Below are 24,453 nucleotides of genomic sequence, written 5' to 3'. Positions count from 1 at the left end.
TGGAACAGTGGGTGCTCAAATATTCATTATTTATTTATAAAATTGAATGTGTTAAATTGACTAGTGTAATAAGTTCGATCAAATTGATTCATAATTTGTTAGGTCTCCTACCTCTCAGATTAACTGGGCAGAACATTAGCATATACTGGCATATGTATTGCCAGTGGAATGTGTCAACCTTTTGAAACTCAATTCAACTATCATTCAACAAACATGGAGAGAATCAAACAGTTATAATTTAGATTGCTTTGCATTCTGAAATTGTGTTTTCCAAATTTAAAAGAATCAATGATGATGTGAATCTTAGGATCTTATGCAATGCAAAAAAGACAGTGTGGCGATTCCTCAATGACCTAAAAATAGCAATCCCATTACTGGGTATATATCCAAAGGATTATAAATCATTCTACTATAAAGACACATGCACACAATGTTCACTGCAGCACTGTTTACAATAGCAAAGACCTGGAACCAACCCAAATGCCCATCAATGAGAGACTGGACAGGGTAAATGTGGCACATATACACCATGGAATATTACGCAGCCATCAAAAACGATGAGTTCGTGTCCTTTGTAGGGACATGGATGAACCTGGAAACCATCATTCTCAGCAAACTGACACAAGAGCAGAAAATCAAACACCGCATGTTCTCGCTCATAGGCGGGTGTTCAACAATGAGAACAAATGGACACAGGGAGGGGAGCATCACACACTGGGGTCTGTTGGGGGGAAATGGGGGAGGGACGGTGGTGGGAAGAGATAGCATGGGGAGAAATGACAGATACAGGTGAGGGGAAGGAAGGCAGCAAATCACACTGCCATGTGTGTACCTATGCAACAATCTTGCATGTCCTTCACATGTACCCCAAAACCCAAAATGCAATAAAAAACAAATAAAATTAACTTCAAAAGACAAACAAGCAAAAATTGAATGCTGTGCTCAGCTATTCATACTGATTATTTCTAGTAAATTAACTATCTTTCATTTTACCCTTAATAAATTGGTTGAATTAATTGTGGCATTATAGTTATAACTCAGACTTGTTAAAATTAAGTGCTATATTAACTATGCAGAATCTTTTACTTAAAAAGAAATAAACAAAAATATAAATCCTGAATAAAAAGATACATAAATGTGAAAATACAGACTAAATATCCAGATTTTTGCAAATATTAAACTAATTGATATATTATGAGCAAAATATAATTTTTTTTTCTTTTTTCAAGCAAAGAAAAAAATCCCTGGCCAGACTGTAAAAAGTGCTACTTCATTTTTACATATGAAATAGCATTTATAAAGATAAATTCTAGTTTATATATGTTCTTAAATTTTACTTTAAAAATATTTTCTCAAAGATGAAAAAATCTGAGTAATTGCCTATATAATTGAAAATAATTTTCCCTCTTTTATTTATTTGTAACTACTAGTTCATTGGCACAAACATTCAGTATATTATCAAAAACCATTGCCATTAAAGAGCATAAATGATTACAAAAATAGCTAAAATATCCTCTGTGTTAAAAGTTATCTATAAACTTATACTTTAAAATAATTACTTCTAAACTTGGGACTTTTTAATTCAAAACTAGAAAAATTAAAGATTTTGATATACCTTTGCAAATGTGTCAGTATGGTAGGTCCAATAAAACTTTAATCATGCACATCGAAACTAGTCTAAATTATTTGACAGAATTGTATTGTAATCAAAGTTATTGATCTATTAGCTTTATATAGACACCGTCAAAACACTCACTTTGGCCATTGTACTGTTGAAAGCAGGTTCTATCAAAACATCTTGATTTCCTGAGTTTTGTCCTTGAGAGCAGGTGAAACTTCTTCAACTGCAAAAGCAAAATTACCTGGAGCAGAAGGTATTTTTAAACACATGTTTTCCCCAAGAAGGCAGCTGCTCACTGCATGAATTCTTTGAGCACTGCTGTGCTCAGCAGTTAACTTTCTTTAGTTGAAGTTACCAGGGCAAGGAAGATAACCTCAACACATTATTTTTCTACTATTTTTACTATGTTCTCAATACTATTAAAAGGCTAATATTTGACAGCAAAGAAATTATTTTTTTAAATGTTCTTAGAAGAAACGGAAGGTTATTTTAGATAAAAAATATTAAAAGCAAATCTTCAGTCACTTTAGTTATTACTTTCTTTTTTTAAAAATTTTTTTAAATATGGGAGTCTCCCTCTTATTGCCCAGGCTGGAGTGCAGTGGCGCAATCCTGGCGCACTGAAACTTCCACCTTCCCAGGTTCAAGTGATGCTCCTGCCTCAGCCTCCTGAGTAGCTGGGATCACAGGTGCCCACCACCATGCTGGGCCCCCTCCCCACTTTTTTTTTTTTTTTTTTGCATTTTTTAGTAGAGACGGGGTTTCGTGATGTTGGCCAAGCTAGTGTCAAACTCCTGACCTCATAATCTGCTCTCCTCAGCCTCCCAGACTGCTGGGATTATAGGCGTGAGCCACCACACCTGGCCTAGTCATTATTTTCTAGATAGCAACAAATTCTATCTTGTATCTACAGAGAGGATAAACTTCTGCCTAGACTATTTCTTTTGCTTTGTTGTTTTATCACTTATTTTTGAATACTGACTTTATTTTATCTAACAGTGCACTGATATTGCAATATTGACTATAATTAAAGTCAAAATGAAGGTTAGTGTATTTTTATGGTATGCTCTGCTTTTGCATATAAGGATGTGTGAAGACATTGACTACCTGATTGTTCATAGAAAATGTTAATAAATACTGACACTTTTCTTATATATGCAAACTTGTTGCTAAGTATGATAATTACACTAGGCTAAAATCATGCTCATACGAAATTTATGTATGTATCAGCCAAATGTGCTTCATAATTGGTAGCATTTGAGAATAAATATATAAAATCAGACAAAATTTATATATAAATAAATATATGTTCGTATTTAATATAATTATGTTTAACATAAATATTAAAAATACATGTTATATTTATATATACATTATATAAAATTATAAATGTAATATATATTATTTATCTATATGATTATATATTTTATATATATAAAATTATTTCAGTGGCTAACTTTGAAAATCTGATCATTTAATTAAGATATATTGAACTGAAAAGATTAATTATGTGCAGGAAGAAAAATGCTCCCACAAAATGCTTATGTCCTAATCCCAGAGCATATGAATATGTTACCTTAAATGGCAAAAGGCACTTTGCAGATATAATTAATTTAAGAAGCTTGAAATTGAGATCTCACAGGTTCTTACAAGAGGAAGGAAGAAGGTCAGCGTCCGAGAGATGTGGTGATAGAATAAGATGTCGAAATGATAAACAATGAAAATGGAGGAGGATGGGGCCACAGCCAAAGATCGCAGGGTCCCCAGAAGCTAGAAAAGGCATGTAGCTTATACAGATTTATAAACGTTAGGTGTCCTATGTCATTTAAGACTAAAATATTTTAACTTGTGATTTGAATGAGCTTTTTCCCAATCTAAGAAGTGAGCAAAATGCCCTCTCACACGATGTGACATAAAAAGTGAACACCAAACAATAATCTCCTAGAAACACACGCAAACGGACAGGGCGCAAAAATCCCGTAACACTAACGACTCCTAATCATAGGCAAAAATACCTAAAGACCTAATTTATATACTTTTTGTCTTTAAGTTTTTACAATCATTGCTTTAAATTACAATAAAATAAATTGAAATAAAAACTTGCAGATAGCATGCTTCCATTTCATAATATTGTATTACTTATACTCTACCTAATTATTATAATGAAACCCTTTAAAGTTATTTTATTTTGTTGCCAATAATTCATGTCAGTTTGATTTCAAGCACAATGCCCTTTTCAATATCCAAGAACCATTGGGAAAATGCTATATTATCTATAATGTAATTAAATAACTTTATATATAATTTAATAAATAAAACCAGTTGTTTTCAAATCCAGTGATTCTATTTTCAAGCTGATATAAGTTACATCAATGAATATAATAATTAAAAATTGGTACCAAGAGATCTCAGCACTAATGATTATAAATCAAACAGGAAAGATAATTTTATTCATATCCTATTGGTGAATTAACTTCCACAGTATCCCAAATTAGTGGCTTAAAAAAAACAGAATTCATCATCATACAGTTCTGCAGGTTAGAAGTGTGACATGGGTCTCACCAGGCTAAAATAAAGGTGTCTGTTCTGGAGGTCCTAGGAGGGAATCTGTCTTTGCCTTTTCCTGCTCCTAGAGGCTGTCCCCATTCCTTGGCTTGTGTCCCCTTGGCCCATTTCCAAATCCAGCAAGAGCTCACCTCTCTGATTATTATTCCATACTCACATCTCCTTCTGACTGTAGCCAGGAATGAGTCTTCAATTTTAAGGACCCATGTCCTTTTATATCAGTAAAGTGGTATATTATTAGGTTGGGTGCTAAAGATAATCCAGGATCAACCCCTCTCTAAGTTCCCTTACTTACAGCAAAAAATCCCTTTTGCCATGGACTATAACAGATTCATAGCTTCTGGGGATTAGAATGTGGATATCTCTGAGAGTCACTAGTCTTCCTACCACAGTAATCTATAGCATTTTTTTTAAATCAGTGATTTGAGAAACTTGAGAGAGAAACCTAAGAGGTAAAAGAAGCAAGTTTGACTACTGACAAAATGAATGACTTTGATTGGCAGAGTATCAGCTGTTCTTAGAAATAATTATAAATTGCTGCATTAAAAACAAACAACAAAAAAACTAAACCAACCAGTAAAATGTGAACACAAACACAGATGTGAAAGAAATACATACCTAGAGCAGTGAAGGGTTTTAGCTAACTCTAAAAATAATGTGAAGCAATGTAATCATAAAACGTATCTGTTCAAAAAGCTGAAACACCATTTTAGGCAGGCTTTACCCATGTAAAATTTTTGGAATGTGGAGTCTGGCTATTGTACAAATTTCTGAGCTGACCAGGTAAGTATAGAAGGCAATGATAAAGTAGAATGTGTCAAGAAAAGGGTGATTAGAATAAGTAGAATGAATTTATGCTGGATGCAAAAGAGTCAACACAACTAAAGATGACAAACTAGGAAATGAGAATATTGATAAAAATACAGTGATTATAAAAGAAATACTGGAAAACAAACTAACATTTAATGAGAGGCTATTCTCTTGCCACTGCAGTGTCTTCAACTGATTGCTGCAAACTTGTTCCATTTTTATATTTGTATAAAAGTCTTTTAAAATATTCATGAAATAAAGTAGTAGCATACCTAAGTAAAACTCCCAGGGATGAACTATAAATGATGAATTTTTACGGAACAGTCATCTGGACAATAATAATTTAGAGGAAACTAATATACCCAACAGAGTTGAATTACATATCTCTCAAATTCATTACAATTCTCATTTATAACAAACTGTTATATAAACATGATGGGTTTTTCAAAGAATACTTTTACTATATTAACATTGTTTCTTTCAGTAACTTTCCATTTATTATAATTATTAGAGTTTATAGATTAGTAAATTAAAAATATGACCTTCAATAAAATTTGAATTTAAAATAAACAAAGAAAAAGTTTTTAGTATAATTGTGCCCCATGCAACATTTGTCACTTATCTGAAATTCAAATTAAACTGTACCACTTGCATTTATGATGAGTCTAATTAATTTTTAAAATACAAACAGAAAAAAAAAGCAGCCATTAATTGTGCAAGAAAGGCTATTCTAAACCTTCAAGATTTATTTTAAAGAAAAATAAAGATTTATGAATCAAGTAAAGTTGATGATTATTAATTTTATATTAGTTTCTGCTTTCAGTTTCTAGGTATGTTTCAAATTTATTTTTGGCTTTTTATATTTATTATGTTGTTGTAGATGGCTTTTGACCTAATGCTACTTCTTATTATTTATTCAAGGGAAATTAAGTAACTCTGCAAGATCTACAAAGAATAAATTAATCTCTATGCAAAAGTTGATCCAAAAAATCAAATTAATCTGAAAGACAAACTCCAAGACGCTGGGTGCATTTATAGGCTTACAGGCGTAATGTTGCTGCATCCAAAGTTCTCTAACTTGGGATCCAACAATACGCTTGTCTTATGCCCATTCCAAGTGCCTGGGATTACATCTATATGATGGAAGTGGATGTTATTCTGGGATATGAACAAAGTTTCATTAACAACTGTATTCAAGGAAGGAAAATTTATGGCTTAACACAGAAGTTTAGAGGTGTAACACAATCTCATTTTACTAAAAGAACAAGAGGAGAAGAACAGAACCTGGTATAGTGCAGACATGTTAAATGATTTGGATGCATCCTTTCTAGTATGATGCGCATGTAAATCTACGTAGTGTAAAATGGAATACAAAACTCGTTCTGCTGATGTGAGGTAGATAGTTAAGACCTTTGACATATGGGAAAGGGAAATGTTTTCCAGACATGGTAGGCACAAAATTGGTGAAAGAAATATGGAGAGCAATAGACAGAACCCCAGCATAAGGATAAATGTTTAGAAATTTTGGAAAGAGATGAAATACACTCTGAAAACTTGCTTTCAAATCATTGACAATAAAGCTAATGGAGACATTTATAAATAAGCAAGAAGGCAGCCCCAAAGCCATGCTAAAATGTGGCTTTCCTGCATTGTGAATTCAAATATGGTACTTCAACATGTCCTACTTTGGGTTGCCTTATTTCTTCAAGCTTATCTGTTTAGATCCTCCAGGCTTCCACTACGTTTTTATTTGCCTTTATTATAATTTGCTACACAGATGACTTTTAATTTTCAGCTACTTGTCTCTCTTGGCTTTTATGCTATTGCTATCTTATTCTTTTGACTGTTCTTAAAAAATAAGCCTAATATATAATTGATAGTATACATTATCCAAATGAGTTTTAGTCTTTAAACAAGAGACTATTAATAATTAGGCTAAAATGCAGTTGTAACTCATTGAAAGTAAGAGCTGAGGCAAGATAAACTTTAAAAGAACACAAGATAAAAGATGATGAATTTTATCCAGCAATGTACACATTTTAAAAATGTGGTATGTTAATAAAAATGTAATCCATGAAATAACTGTTATTTAAACCATTAATTTTAAAAATCATATTAATAAGATATATGTAATAACAACAAAAGTGACTGATTTCACCCAATAAGCAAAAATTCAGAATCTATTTTAGAACTTAGTGGTATACAAGCTGTTCACTTGCAGTAAAAAGTGCTGTGATTTAGTTTCAAATCTGGGACCTTTAGCAAGCCTCTGGGGTCATTTGCAATAGCAGTACATAGCAGTATTGAGATCAATATAAGCCAACTATTCTATTTATTTAATACATGCTAACTCATTTAATACTAAACAGTACTATAAATAAATATAATTATTTCTATTTTAGAGATGAAAAACTGAAGGTTAACTAGTCTTTTTAATGTTATACACTGAACAAATGATGAAGCTCTATTTCAGACTCAAGTTTTCTGAGGTTTTGGGCCAAATAATTTCTGATATATACTAAACGTCTGGGAATCTGTTTTGCGGATTTATTGCGTTATTACAAACTGCAGTTCAAGAAAGGTGTACTTAGTAATATTTTAGCTGCAGCAACTCACAAATACTTGCAGGCAGCGTCGAGAGTCACACAGGTACCTGCTGGGCCATTTGGTGGTTTAAAAACAATGCATCCAGCAACTATTTCACTACTAGTCTTCGTGATTTCTAGAATCATGACTTCCTGTTGTTCCAGTTCAAAAACAATAAAACAAATAATAATTTTTTTAAAATCAAAGGAATGCATTTTCATCATTTGCATATATAAGTTTATTACAGGAAAGTTGCTTAGTGACTAGAGTGATAGTAAGAAAAGAGAAGACAAAGAAGGAGTCATCAGCAAACACAAAGACGAGAGAGGAAGAATTTAGAATTGAGATGTGGTAATTCTACCTACTGATCAGCTTACTGGGCACGGGTCTTGGAGAAAGACTGCCAGGTCTGCCAGCATCCTCAGCTCTTGAGCACTTCTTACAGCGAGAGAATGTCGCCTCCTGGAGTGTGAATTTTATTTTTAAAGTGTGTGTGTGTATGGGTGCATATGTGCATGTGCACATGTATATTTTTCAAGACAGTTTTAACTATCTTATCTGGTGCTTATATAAAACAGAAAATTGAAAAATTTGTTTCAAAGTTGAAGAAAAATACATGATCAAATTTACTGAGAAATCATATATCGAATTACAATGCGATATCTAACTATGATCATATGCATGTTGAGGAAAATGATCAAATTAAATTTGAAGGGACTTATTTATAATTTTGTCTAAAAGGTTTCACCCAAATATTGTTTCTAAATGATTGCTATTTTAAAAACTGCTTTTGGAAACATCAGAATTATCTTTCCTCATTTATTATACTCTAGAAATTAATTACTAAATAATGTATCCATTTTTTCTTTAGACAAAAAGCTACTTGCCCAAGTTCAATTTACAACCTACATAAACAACCAAAAAGGCCTACTTTTTAAAAAAGAGGCAGCTGTTTGAGATCAGATGAATTTTAAATTTGTGAAAATTATGATACACAATAAAACAAAACCTTAAACTCACCTGCTCTGTATAAAATGTACATCTCATCCATGTTAAAATTTGTGAAAGATATAAAAAGCCATTTCCTACTTCAGAGCTAACAACTTATCCTGCTACACCATTATTGCAAACACAAGATTCCTGAGTCAGAAATAAAGGAGTCTCTCACTCACGGATCAGATAGTTAGTATTCCCATCAGTTCTTTTTGCCTTCCCTATCCTGGTACCACAGGGATGATGGCAAGATGGGCCCAGATCCACGTGCACACTCGGTAGGCACGTCTTACATATGAGGATGCCTAAGGTTAGGAATCCCCAGTCACAGATTGGTGATGCTGGAAAGTTGCCCAACTATGCCCCCAGAGGAAATATTATCTTAGTTATTCTGTTCAAGAAACAATTCTGAACTCTAGCTTGGAGGGATGATACACTGTTTCTTTATTTCTATTTGGGGGAAAATCGAGATCTTTAATAAGAAAGTCATTGTCTACAGGGTAACTATCATAGTGAACTCATCATATTCTCTATCACCGTGGGGAAGGAAAGAATAAAATAATATGACGGATGATTTAAGAAATTGCAATCTAATTTTGGTTATGTGTGATTTTCCCTTTACGTACTGAGTTTAAACTTAAAATATTTTTCCAGTTCCTTCGTATTTAATTGCTAAAACTGACTGTTGTCACTCCTGCTGCTCTTACTATTTTTACCTTCTTACATAAAAGACAAAGGAGGTTCATAGAGGTTAAGCAAATTTGCCTTAGGTCATACAGCTAAAGGCTTTTGGTTTTTTGTCTGTACAGTGCTCCTTTCCAAAAATAATTACCAAGAGATGACAGTTCCTCAGTTTACCATCCATATGAAGATTTTAAGGACAGATCATATTGATTCTGAATTCAGATGGAAATTACCTGGATAACACAGGCTCCTTCTTGGAGGAGAACTCACAAAGTATAGTAGAAAGAATAACTTCTTAGAAGATAGCACCATGCTAAAAGAATTGTATATCCACCATTTATCATCACTATAATCATAGTAACAACTTAAAGAGTTTCCTTTCCATATGTCGGTAAAGTGGTGATAACTTTAGTTGGTATAGAGGTTTATCTGCAGATTAAATTAGGGTACTATATGTAAAGTTAACAGCATATAATCATAGTTTATTACACTGTAGTAATCATTTCAATCATTTTCTCATTCCGAATAAATTATAAATATGTTTCATTGTTTTCCTTCTTTTGTAGCACTACTAGATATAATGAGTCTGAGTTGTTTTTGTAAATTAAAAGACAGAATTTGGAAACACATTTTCAGATAGAATAAAAAAATGCTCCATTAGTTTTTTTTTACAGCATCATAAATCAGTGTTTTAAAATTAAGTAATTCAAGAGACCTTGTAGCTATTAAGATGTTGGTTCATGTTCTAGTTCAAACACATTACTTTAGTTCAGCAAAATATTACAGCATGTTAGTGATTTGGGTATTTCGGGAGACATGCTAAGTCAACTATATCAAATGATAATTTTATGGTCACCTTAGAACTGCTTGCAAAAGATAAGATGGTGTGCAATTCTCTAAAAACACATTTCTCAATGTGTCTTAAAATTATACTTACTCTATTCTCTACAAGAAACTATTTTACTAATATGCATGCATTTTCCTCTTCTTAAGAATTATATATTCATATTTTCTATTTTTATAGATATTTCATATGTTATATTTTTATAGATATTTTGTGTAATTTGAGTTGCATTTCATTTGATTAAATCACTAGCAATTGAATTTTATGCAAATATTACTAATATTGTTTGAATTAGTATAGGTGACTATTTTTAATTGTATCATTCAAATAGACTTTTAATTTATTCTTAAATTACTATGATGTGTCACTATACATTTTACACAAAATGTATCTGATATGTCACTACAATAGAGCGGATAATAACACATAAATTGTTCTTTTTTTTCTCTACACAAGTAATAGAAGTACTCATAACAGCAACAGACTAATTACAGTCCAAAAGTCAAACCTAGCCCACCGTCTATTTTGGAAAATAAAGTTTTATGGGAAAGTAGCCAACTGATTCATTTACATATTGCCAATATCTGCTTTCTGGCAGGTGTGCCAGCATTCATGCCTGCTAATCTAGCACCTTGGAAGACCGAGGTGGGTGGATCACTGGAGGTCAGGTGTTTGAGATCAGCCTGGACAACATGGCAAGCAAAACCCTGTCTCTACTAAAGACACAAAAAGTAGCCAGGAGTTGTGGTGCTCACCTGTAATCGCGGCTACTCTGGAGATAAGGCAGGAGAATTGCTTTAACCCTGGAGGGAGAGGCTGCAGTGAGCCAATTTCTCACCACTGTACTCCATCCTGGGTGACAGAGTAAGACCCTGTTCCAAAAAATAAAAGGCAACAATATATGATTTTAGAGATAATATTGCCTACAAAGCCTAAAATATTTACTTTCTAGTGTTTATCATTTAAAAAATGTGCTGGTCTCTGCATAACACAATTATATGTGTATTATTTGAAAAACACGTAAGTAGTTTATCTTGTATAGAAATGACATTGAAGAATATAGGCCAAAGCATCAGCAATTCTTAACCATTCTCAGTATCTCACCCACCATCATTCTCCTTTCCACCAAGTAACCCCTTAATTAGGTTTATCCATTTAGACTACTTTATTTTAATTCTCTAAAGAGTATTTTCATATTTTAACAACAGCTGAAATTCTATAGAAAAAAATATGCCCATAAATTAAATCTAATGTCCCAGCTTTCAATAACATTTAATCTATATCTGACCTATCTTTTCCCATTTCCCACAGACAACCACCATTATCAGTTTAATTTGACCTCTTTCAGGATATTTTAAATAAGTTGATATGATTTTTATGTACTTTTCTGAAACTGCCATTTTTGACTTAACAACTTGCCTTGACCATTTGTTAATAATGGCATGCTTATGTATTTGACATTTTGTTGAACTTTTTCATGAACTGCCTGGACCATAATTTTTAAGATTATTCTACTGAAACACTTAAACTCTTACTCATTTCTTAGTATGGTACATAAGTCTTACTTCCTGGTTGAGGAGTAAGTTCATTGTCTTAAATTGAATTTTCCTGAATGATTGCTAAGTTGGTCATTCTTTATTGGTAAAAGTAGCACTACTGTATATTATTTGCACACTTTGATATATTTTCCACTTCACTAAATTGTTTATTCTTTTTCTTATTTAAGGTTAGAAAACCACATACACACAATAACATAATATTCACAATGTCAAGCAACTAACAAAAAGTACTAAACATGCAAGGAAGTAAGAAAAGGTAAACTACATTTAAGAGAAAAATGAGCTTAAAAATGATTTAAAAATAATTACTGTAACTATGGTTAAGATTTATAATGAAACCATGAACATCTGAAGAGAAACAAAAACTATAAAAAAAGAAACAAAGCTGCTAGACATAAAATACAACATCTGAAAGTGAAATATTCATTATTATGATTAATAACAGATTAGGCACTACAAAAAATATAAAGTGAGTAAAAGCCAGAACAATAAAACTAAAATTAAACCTGGAAAAAGAAATGTTAAAAATTAAATAGAACTTCAGTGAGCATCAGGAAAATATTAACTGGTTTAGAAATATATATATTTATAAATGGGCTCCAGAACAATATAAAATTAATAGTAAAATATCTGAAAAAATAATGGCTGAAAACATTTAAAATTTGTTGGAAAGTATAAATGTTTGTCAAGGAGTTCAAGGTAGAAAAGAAAAGGGAAACATATTCTTGTATACAGCTAACATCATACATTAGGGTGAGAATGAAACCCGTCTTTCCTAAGACTAAGAAGAAGGCAGGAATATTCACTTTCATATGTTTATGCAACATTTTACCAATCATCTTCAAGCCATTGGAATAAAACAATAAAAAGAAATAAATTACTAATATGTTAGAACAAAAGACAAAATACACTTTTATCTTGCAACGGGTCATGTTCATCAAAAATTCTATAATAGGAGTGTGCAGATTTGTTTTAAAAAAACAGTTATTAAATATTTTAAGCTTGCAGTATATACAATCTAGTTATCAACTATTCAGCTCTGAAATTATAGGTCAAAAACAGCCAGAGACAAAATGTCAGCAAATGACTGTGTCAGTGTTTCAGTAAAACTTTGCTTACAAAATCAGGCAAGGGGTGACACCAGAAATAGAGGTGTCAGAAATTCCGGGCCCACTCTGCCCCATAAACACCAAAAAAACAACATGAGAAATCTGTCAGAATCAACATTATTGTGTCTCCAGGGGCTAGATATCTATGCTCCCTCTGAAACCTGCATAAAAGTCCTTACCAGCCCGTTCCAAGTGCCTGGTGATTTGCTGGCCATCTCCGGCATTTTATTGCATGTGGGTGAATAATTCCATTCCTCTGTCTTCACATGGCATTTTACCTGTGACCCTTCCCACGGTCTCCGTCTGTTCCTGTCTGTAATGTCTCCTTCTGTAAAAAAACACCAGCTGGGTTGGATGAAGGTCCACCCTCACAGCTTCATTTTAAACTGGTTACATCTAGAAATACCATATTTCCAAATGAGGTCACATTCCACGGTAATGCAGATTAGCACTTCAACATATGTATTTTGGGAGGGGCAGTAAAATTTGAACCCTAATATATTGCAATAAATTAGATAATCAAGTGAACACTATTTTAGAAATAAACAAACTACCAAGATTAACTCAGTAAATAGAAAATCTGAGAAAACTCAATAAAGGCAAAGAAAATGAATCAGTAATCAAAAAACATCCCAATAAACAAAATTCCAGAACCAGATAGTTTCAGCAATTAATTCTATCAAGCATTTTAAAATAGTTAACTGTAATCTTTCCCAATTTATTCTCCCCCAAAGTAGAAGAAGAGATAATACCTCTTAACTTATTCTACAAGGCTAGCATTATATGGCACCAAAAATAAATGAACGCATTATAATTAAAGAAAACTACAGATCAGTATCTCTTATGAATATGAGTGAAAGAATTCTCAACAAAGTACTACCAAACTGCATAGCTTTTACTATTTGACTGTAAAAAAAATCACAGACATAGTACTTTTTTACACAGCATATTAAAAATGTTTACACGGACACAAGGAAGGGAACATTACACACTGGAGCCTGTCAGGAACTGGGGGGTTACGGGAGCCATAGCAGGGGATGAGGGGATAGGGGAGGGATAATATTAGGAGAAATGCCTAGTGTAGATGAGGGGGTGATGCATGCAGCAAACCACCATGGCACAGGTACATCTATGTAACAAACCTGCACATTCTGCACATGTATCCCAGAACTTAAAGTTTAATAATAAAAAAAAAAGATGTGTTTAATGAGCATATGGAATTTACATCAGGAAAGCAAGTGTGATTCACAATAAGAAAACCAATTAATACAATAAACCACATTAATAGAACCAAAGGGAAAACAAACAAACAATGATCATCTGAATTGATACAGGAAACAATATAATAAATTTTTTAAAATACCCAGAAAACTAGGAATAGAAGGAAACTCCTTGAACCTAAAAACGGTGGTTATGAAAAACTCATAGCTAAAGTCATATTCAATAGTAGAAGTCTGAAAGCTTTGCCTCTGAGATGAAGAACAAAACAAGGATGCTTGCTTTTACTAATGCAATTAATATTTACCACTTAAGTTCTAGCCAGAGCAATTACCCAGTAAAAAACACAACTATCCCAATTGAAAAGAAAATAATAAGTGTCTATTTGGAGATGACGCGATTCCATATATAGGTGATTCCACCACACACACACACACACACACACACACACACACACACACACCCCAAAACTGCTATAAGCAAATTTATCAAAGTTGCAGGACAGAAAATAAACCCAAACAAATTAGTGGTGTTTCTAACTAGTAGCAATAAACAATTAGAAAAGGAAATTAAGTGAAAAATTCCATTCCCAATAACACTAAAAGGAACCCAAAAATATCTAGGAATACATTTAGCAAAGAAAGTTAAAGACTTGTTTACTAAAAAACAAAAAATAAAGCAAAGAAATAAAAGAATACCTAAATGGAAAATATCCTGTTTTCATGGAAGTAATATTGTTAAACAGGCAATACTATCCAAGTGATCTACAGATCCAATACAATCCTTATAAAATTAATTGAATCCTCATTTTGATGGCCTTTTCTTTCAGCAGAAATGGAAAAGCCAAACCTCAAATTCATAGGAAGTTACAAGGGATTCAAAATAGTCAAAACAGTTTTAAGAAGAACAATGTTCCAGATTTCTAAACTTACAAAACTATAGTTACCAAGACTCTGTGGGTCTGGCATAAGCATGGACAAATAGATCAAACAGAATTAAGAGTTCAGAAACAAACCCCACATTCATGGCCAATTCATTTGCAATAAGAGTGACAAGATCATTGGGTGGCCAAGAATAATTTCTTCAAGACAGTGCTCTGGAATAATTGGTCATCCACATACAAAGAAAAAAACTGGACTCCTAGCTCACATCACATGCAAAATTAACTCAAACTAGAAATACAACCCCAAATATAAGAGTTAAACAATTAAACTCTAAGGAAAAAACAGTAGTAAATCTTTATGATCTTGGATTTGGCAATGGATTCTTAGGTATAGCAGCAGAAGCTTGAGAAAAAAAAAAACATGGACAAATTGGATTTTATCAAAAGTAAAAACTTGTGCATTATCAAAATGTAAAAGACAAACTACAGAATGAGAGAAGATATTTTCCAAGCATATACCTAACACAAGTCTTATAAGAGTCTTTATATATTCTGAATATAACACAACATAAGGCAAATGACCTCATTTCAAAATGCACAAAACGCTTTAATGGAAATTTCTCCAAATAAGATATGCCAAAAAGCACATAAAAAGGTGAAAAACGTAGGTCACCAGGAAATCTAATTCAAAACCATAAGGAGATACTCTCTCACTTGCTATTCCTTGTCTTTTTCTATTATAGGATTCAATAAAACAGATACATGATATAAAACATATTTTTTTAGAAGAAATTGAAATTGATGTTTTGATTCTACATACAATTTTTAATTTTATTTTCCAGGTATTACCTATCTGTTCACTCATAATATGTTTTTAGGATAGCTGGCTTTTTGCATATATTATTATTTTTAATTGACACATAACAATTATACATATTCATGGGAAATGTTTCAGTGCATGTATACGATGTGCTGATCAAATCAGGGTAATTAGCATATCCATCATATAAGACATTGGACATTATTTTGAGTAGGAAACCACCCAAAATTTGCTCTTCTAGTAATTTTGAAAATTTAGTTGTTTATTATAGTTAACCTACAGTGCTATAGAACACTAGAATGTCTTTCTTCTACCTAGCTGTAATTTTATATTCAGTAACCAACATATGGCTATCCTCTCCATATTTTCCCGTCTCTAATAACCACTATTCTACCCTCTACTTCTATGATACCATTTTTTTTTTTTTTTGGCTTTCACATATAAGAAAATGTGGTATTTGACTTTCTGATCCTGCCTTATTTTACTTACCCTCCAAACTCATTCATTATGTGTACATGACAGATTTTCACTATTTTATGTAGCTAAATAGTATTCCACTGCGTATATATAAACATTTTCCTTATCCTTTCAACTGTTGATGGGCACTTAGCTTGATTTCACATCTTCACTATTGGGAATAGAGCTACAACCAATATGAGAGTGCACTTGTTTCTTAAACATACTGATCACCTTTATTGTGCATACATACTGAATAGTGAAATTGCTTCACACTGTAATTCTATTTATAGTTTTCTGTGAAGCCTTCATACAATGTTTAATAGTTTCTTCAGCAGCATTTATTGAAGAGAATGTTCTCTCTCCAACTTACTTTCTTAGTGCCTTTATCAAAAATTAGTGGCTGCAACCTTGTGGATTTATTTTCTATTGTTTCATTGGTCTATTTGTTTTCAAGCCAGTTCCATGCATTTTCAATTACAACAGCTTTCTAGTATGATTTGAAGCCAGGAAGTATGATCCCTCCAGCTTTATTCATTTTGCTGAATATTGCTTTCCTATTTAAAGTCCTTGGTCTCCATATTACTTTTATAGTTTTAAAACATTTCTGTGAATTGGTATTTTCATAGGTATTGCATTGAGTCTTCAGACCTTTTTTGGTAGTATGGTCATTTTCACAGTATTAATTCTTCTAATCCATCAACATGGGATGTCTTTCCATTTTTTTGTGTGTCCTCTTAAATTTCTTTCATCAGTGTTTTATAGCTTTCCTTGTAAAGGATTTTCACCTCCTTTGCTAAATATACTCCTAGTTTTTTGTTTTTCATACGTACTATAAATGTAAATGGGATTGCTTTGTTGATTTTTTTCTATTTTTGTCATAGTATATAAATAAACTACTGATTTTTGCATGTTGGTTTTGTATCCTGACACTTTGCTGAATTCATTTATCACTTTCAGTAAGTTATTTCGTAGAGCTTTTAGGATTTTCTATATGTAAGCTCATTTTGTCTGCAAACAGCAACAGTTTGACCACTACAATTTGACGTCCTTCTTTTCAATTTCGATACCCTCTATTTTTTCCCTTGCCTAATTGCACTGACTAGGACTAGTACTACATTGAATAAGAGTGATGAGAGTGAACATCCTTTTCTTATTCCAGTTAGATAAAAAGCTTTCGGCTTTTCTCTATTTAGTGTGATGTTACCTGTGGTTTTGTCATACGGCCTTTATTGTGTTGATGTCTGTCCTTTCTTTCCCTAGTTTTTTGAGTTTTTATCATGATGAGATGTTGAGTTTTATCAAATGCTTTTTATGCATAGATGGAAATAATCATGTAAGTATTTTATTCATTCTGTTGATGTGATATACCACGTCTGTTGATTTGAGTATGTTGTATTATCCTTGTGTCCCTGAAATAAATCTCACTTGATCATGGTGAATAATCATGTTAGTGTATGGCTGGATTCTGTTTGCTAGTGTTTTGTTTAGAATTTTTGCTTCTATTGTTGATCAATATATTGGACTATAGTTTTCTTTTTATGTTCTTGTCTAGTTTTAGTATCAGGATACTGTTGGTCTTATAAAGTGAATTTAGAAGAAACTGTCTTCAATTTTCTGAAAGAGTTTGAGGAAAACTGATAATACTTCTTTGTTTGATAGAATTCTGCACTAAAGTCATCAGAACTGGGACTTTTCTTTGATTGTAGTCTCTTTTTTTATTACTGATTCAACCTTGTTATTTGCAGTTGGTCAGATGCTCTATTCTTCTTGGTTCAATCCATTTACACTAGATTTTTAATTTTGTTGGCCAATAGTTGTTTGTAATTGTCTAATAATCCTTTTTTATTTTAATGGTATCAGTTGTAATGGCCCCTTTTGTGTTTTCAATTTTCTTTGAGTCTTCTAAAGCCCTTCTACTTTAGCTAAAACATTTTGTTCCTCTCAGGGTTTACACTTTTTGGGTGTTACCATTTTTTGCATGTTTGTTTTGCATAGGAGGAGGTAAGCCATAAGCTGAGGAAATCAGAAGGCCTCTAGAGGCTGGAAAAGCCAAGAGGAAGACAAAGAACAGCAACAGCAAAACACAGATTCTCCCCAAAAGCCTCCAGAGAGAAACTTAAACCTTTAATACCGTGATTTTAGCCTAATAAGACATATTTTGTACTTCTGAAATCCAGAAATAGAAGATGATAATTACAGGTTGCTTAAGCTGTTAAGTTTGGTAACTTTTATAGCAGAAATAGGAAATTAATAAGCTTCCTAACCAGGTAATACTGAGCAATTAATTTAACATATATTTTAAGCCACCTCTCAGGAAAAGAAACATACAGATCAATTAAACTCAAAGGTTTATTAGCAAAATGAAAGAAGTAATGCATACGAAATATTTATTCCAGTGCCTGGAAGTTAAGTGTTTGGTAAATGTTCAGATAGTCAACAAAATGTTTAGATCACCTCTACATGTTATGCTCTTTTATAAGGTCTAAAAATATACTCATATATAAAAGGAAAAATAAACCTCTGTTCTCACATCATTGAAATTGAAGGAACATTATAGCATAGCTAGCATTTAAAAAGTTTTCCTGTGTTTCATCATCTCTTCTAAGTGTTTTACTCTTCAAATATTCTTAATTCATATACTCTTCACCGTAATCATGTGAGATAAGTTGTATTATAAGCATTCATACTTTACAGATAGAAAGATCGTGCGCCCTGAGGAAGCAGAACAGCTGGATATGAACCCAGACCATTTGTCCTAGAGTACGTGCCTTGAAACTCTAATTAATTCAACCTCTTACCGGACGATCATTATTATTGTTATTAGATAATTCAGTATTCAGTATCAGAGACTTAATTGTGATGCAACAGAGTGTGTTTAGTTGTACTAAAGAATGAAAACATTGTGAGATTACTTTGTGGAGAAGAGGCTTACCGCACTAAGTGAAACTAAGCTGTACAGAGCACCATCATACAACGTACACTACTTCATCTACGGTTCTAGCATCACGCAATCTATTTGGGATACAGAGAGAAAATGTTAAGTGATGAGCTAATATTGGTAGTTTATATTCTTTTTTAATATTCAGAAATAACTTTTGATACCTAGAACAGCAATATGGAAAGTGGTAGATACATGAATATTTCTTGAAAGTACGTCATGGTTATTTTTAAGTTTAGATATTTTTAATAAAAAATATTTATTTTCACTTTTGAATGATAATTATAGAAAGGCAAATATACCCCTAAATATTCAATATAATTTTTTAAGACTTGTTTTTGCTTATTAGTTTTGTTTTGATCTTAATTTGGGGTTAAGGTAAGTTTTATCCCTCTCTTTAAATTTTCTAATATTCGTGTTCCTATTTCTTTTAAAATTTATCTTAGAAAATAATTTTTTAAACATTGTTTATTTACTTATTACTTTTTTTTTGAGATGGAGTCTCACTCTGTGGCCCAGGCTGGAGTGCAGTTATTGGATCTCAGCTCACTGTAACCTCTGCCTCCTGCGTTCAAGCAATTCTCCAGCCTCAGCCTCCCCGGTAGCTGGGTTTACAGGTGCTCTTCCCACCACATACCTGGCTAATGTTTGTATTTCTAACAGAGATGGGGTTTCACCATTTCAGCCAGGCTGGTCTTCTGACCTCAGATGGTCTGCCCTCCTGGGCCTCCCACAGTTCTGAGATTACAGGCGTGAGCCACCGTGCCCAGTCTGCATTTTTAAAACTTTAAATGCTCTCTTTTAAAAAGCAACTTAGAAGAGATGGACAGTTAACTTTAATGTTCTTTGATAAGGTCCTTATACTGCAAAGCTGTAAGACAAGAGCGGCATAAATCTTCTGTGAACTTATACATGGTCCTATTCATAAATTTGCAAGGCTGAAGTATGTATTAGACAATGTCAATTTATGATCCTGCAATTATAAACCATTAATAACAGACTCAAGTTCCAAACTTTGAAAAATTGTTAGACTTATTTTCCCATTATGGTTGTATATTTTTCCTACTGTTAGGTTTTCAGTTATTTTCTAATGGGAGTTTAAGGATGAGTGTGCGAGGGATCAACATGTCACACCTATGCCATTTCAGTACAGTTTCGACAGTGATCTCTGTTACTAATTTCTACTTTTTTTTCAGTTACGCATTCAGTACCTTATATTTATTTACTTTAGTGAAATATATGTCTAAGTAAAACACAGAGGGAGCAAGCGACGGGGAGGTAGGGGATGAGAATAGATTATTGACACTCATGACTAGAATATAGTTATTGGACTAGATGATTGAGATTTGAAAAACCTAGAAACAGGTGAGCAATATTAACAATAAGAAACCTTTCACTTACCACCCGTGCCCAGGCTGGAAAGCAAGGAATAGACAAGTGGAAGCAGTGAAAGGAGGAGGCTGTGAGCTCAAGACGGGATAGTGTGCACAAGGTGTTTACGGAAAGAAATGCAGACACTTTTGTAAGATGCCACTGTCCCTACCTCTGCACTTCATCACCAATAATTGAGAGACAAATCAGATCACACATAGGCATCTTGTTCAGGAGAGCACCTGAACTGCCTAAATTTGAGAAGATACCTAGATTGTCTTATTCATCAGTTTCAGGTTCAGAGTAGGTCATTAATAGCTGCTGAATGTGTAAGCTACTTAGCTATGCCAAAGACTTAGCAAAGTCTACTTTAACTTACTCCATGTTAAAAAAAAAAAAAAAAAAAAAAAGGTCCTTCTATCGCCAAAGACATTCTTTTTTTTTTTTTTTTTATTGCATTTTAGGTTTTGGGGTACATGTGATGAACATGCAAGATTGTTGCATAGGTACACACATGGCAGTGTGCTTTGCTGCCTTCCGTCCCCTCACCTGTATCTGTCATTTCTCCCCGTGCTATCTCTTCCCACCTCCCCACCACCTACCCCTCCCCCATTTCCCCCCAACAGACCCCAGTGTGTAGTGCTCCCCTCCCTGTGTCCATGTGTTCTCATTGTTCAACACCCGCCTATGAGCGAGAATATACGGTGTTTGATTTTCTGCTCTTGTGTCAGTTTGCTGAGAATGATGGTTTCCAGGTTCATCCATGTCCCTATAAAGGACGTGAACTCATCGTTTTTGATGGCTGCGTAATATTCCATGGTGTATATGTACCACATTTTCCCTATCCAGTCTATCATCGTTGGGCATTTGGGTTGGTTCCAGGTCTTTGCTATTGTAAACAGTGCTGCAATGAACATTCGTGTGCACGTGTCCTTGTAGTAGAATGATTTATAATCCTTTGGATATATACCCAGTAATGGGATTGCTGGGTCAAATGGGATTTCTATTTTTAGGTCCTTGAGGAATCGCCACACTGTCTTCCACAATGGTTGAATTAATTTACATTCCCACCAACAGTGTAAAAGTGTTCCTATTTCTCCACATCCTCTCCAGCATCTGTTGTTTCCCGATTTTTTAATGATCGCCATTCTAACTGGTGTGAGATGGTATCTCAATGTGGTTTTGATTTGCATTTCTCTGATGACCAGTGATGATGAGCATTTTTTCATATGTTTGTTGGCCTCCTGTATATCTTCTTTTGTAAAGTATCTGTTCATATCCTTGGCCCATTTTTGAATGGGCTTGTTTGTTTTTTTCTTGTAGATCTGCTTTAGTTCTTTGTAAATTCTGGATATCAGCCCCTTGTCAGATGGGTAGACTGCAAAAATTTTTTCCCATTCTGTTGGTTGCCGATTCACTCTACTGACTGTTTCTTTTGCCGTGCAGAAGCTGTGGAGTTTGATTAGGTCCCATTTGTCTATTTTGGCTTTTGTTGCCATTGCTTTTGGCGTTTTGGTCATGAAGTCCTTGCCTACACCTATGTCCTGAATGGTTTTGCCTAGATTTTCTTCTAAGGTTTTTATGGTATTAGGTCTGATGTTTAAGTCTTTAATCCATCTGGAGTTAATTTTGGTGTAAGGTGTCAGGAAGGGGTCCTGTTTCTGCTTTCTGCACATGGCTAGCCAGTTTTCCCAACACCATTTAGGATACAAAATCAACGTGCAAAAATCACAAGCATTCCTATACACCAGTAATAGACTTGAAGAGAGACAAATCAAGAACGAACTGCCATTCACAATTGCTACAAAGAGAATAAAGTACCTAGGAATACAACTAACAAGGAACGTAAAGGACCTCTTCAAGGAGAACTACAAGCCATTGCTCAACGAAATAAGAGAGGATACAAACAGATGGAGAAACATTCCATGTTCATGGTTAGGAAGAATCAACGTCGTGAAAATGGCCATACTGCCCAAAGTAATTTACAGATTCAACGCTATTCCCATCAAGCTACCAATGACCTTCTTCACAGAACTGGAAAAAAACACCTTAAACTTCATATGGAACCAAAAGAGAGCCCGCATAGCCAAGTCAATTCTAAGCAAAAAGAACAAAGTGGGAGGCATCACACTACCAGACTTCAAACTATACTACAAGGCTACAGTAATCAAAACAGCATGGTACTGGTACCAAAACAGAGATATAGACCAATGGAACAGAACAGAGGCCTCACAGGAAATACAACATACCCACAACCATCTGATCTTCGACAAACCTGACAAAAATAAGCAATGGGGAAAGGACTCCCTGTTTAACAAAGACATTCTTAAGTTCCTTCAATAGAGGGAAAGGACTTCTAGACACATACTGTTGTACTCAGAACAGTGCTTCCAATTCTTAACCAATAATGATGGTCTACAAAACCTATGATATGAAAGAAAAGTCCCCAAGAGCACCCTTACATCTCAAACCAGTTTTTGGATCAAATTTAAGCAAAGCCTACACATGTTGAGGAAATTGGATATTATTCTGAAAGCAATCGGCAGAATTTAAGTGCTTTAAACAGGATACTAGCATGATCATTTTTAAAATTATTTTTTATTCTTTAGTTGTAGGATTATCACTTTTACTGCAGTGTGGAAAATGGAAAAAAATGCAGATAGCAAGGTTAGGAGAAAGTGTAAGTGTGGAAAGATCTGAGGAAGATCCTTATGACTGCAAAGATAGTATCTAATTTCAACAAGGTACTTCTCAAAATGTAGTTTATTTATTGGTAAATTAAAAACAGACGTCATATATTTATGTTGTGAGATTTGGATTATAACTATGACCATATCATATGACCATCTGTATAAGCTAGTATACCAGAATGTTAATTCCTTGGGAGTAGAGAGAGTTCATCCTCTTGTGCTCACACCTGTGTTTCATCTAAGTGTATTTTAAGTCCTGAGTAAAGGCTTCCTCACTAAAGGGTAAATACCTATGTATAAAATATTTATCAATGAATAAGTGGTACTATTTAGAGTAAGCCCAATTCCCATGGACTTCCAAAATTTATAAAATGCTTATATTACTTTATGCTTAAGTGGCTTTTTCTAAGAAAGTATTATCTGGAGTGCACACCTATGTGTGAAATTATCAGAGAAAGTGGGGAAGACGTTAAACTTGTAAGGAATTGTGCTCAGATGATCAAATGTATGCTGTGCACAGATCTAAAATAGATAGAAAGATATATAAGTGGGAAAAAACACAGATATATGTAAACCCAAAATATCACAGTGCACTGAGAGGAGTGACCATTTGATGCTGATATTGAGCGGCCAACCCATGCTGCTGTGGCCTCCTGAGCGCCCTCCTGCTCCCGCACAGTCAGTGACTTCACAGCCCTCCCCGAAGTTTCTCTGCAACATTCAGTCTTTGAAGCTTGAATAAAACTTAACTTGGAAAAATAAGGACTTTTTAATTTGCACCTTTGGGAATGTTATTTATTGTGGTCTATCTTTTCTAATTTCCTCAGGAGCTTATTGATTAAACAGACTTTAAATACAGGTCTGTTACACCTGCCAAGGAACCTAATGAATTATATTGACAGTTTAAATCAAAACTGATTTTTCCAGATGGGCAAGCTTTCAAAATAGCAATTTTAAAACACCTTTAAAAATAGCAGTTAGTTCAGTAAATACGACTTTTTCTTTCAAGAAATTTTCCATATGTGTTATGATAAATTAACTCCTATATTCAGAAATTAATCTTAAGTTAAAACTTTACGACACCTCTCAGAAACAGTGAATCAAATGTAATTGTGTCCTAGTAGTATAACAGGGTATTTGATTTAATACAAGTAAAATATTCTTTCAAATACTAAACAAATCACATATATATTTAATAGAAGAAAAATTGCTTGAATATTTATTCTCTGTATGTTTTCGATCTAATAAAAATAAGCCGACACAGTGGTTAAAGGCACATTCAGACTGTCTTCACGTCCTGGGA

At 33.5% G+C, this 24,453-nt stretch overlaps 1 long non-coding RNA gene across 1 annotated transcript; it reads right to left on the bottom strand.

The window, feature by feature from the left end:
• Nucleotides 1-1,385: 1,385 nt before the first annotated feature.
• On the bottom strand, nucleotides 1,386-13,170 carry LOC141582217 (uncharacterized). Its single transcript, XR_012515021.1, has 3 exons — nucleotides 12,951-13,170; nucleotides 10,859-10,975; nucleotides 1,386-1,844 (listed from the first exon to the last, which is right to left on the bottom strand). It is a non-coding gene; the product is annotated as an uncharacterized LOC141582217 (long non-coding RNA).
• Nucleotides 13,171-24,453: the final 11,283 nt, after the last annotated feature.

This window comes from Saimiri boliviensis, chromosome 19, assembly GCF_048565385.1.
Source record: "Saimiri boliviensis isolate mSaiBol1 chromosome 19, mSaiBol1.pri, whole genome shotgun sequence".
Taxonomy (NCBI): domain Eukaryota; kingdom Metazoa; phylum Chordata; class Mammalia; order Primates; family Cebidae; genus Saimiri; species Saimiri boliviensis.
This window is presented reverse-complemented; position numbering and strand designations above follow the sequence as displayed.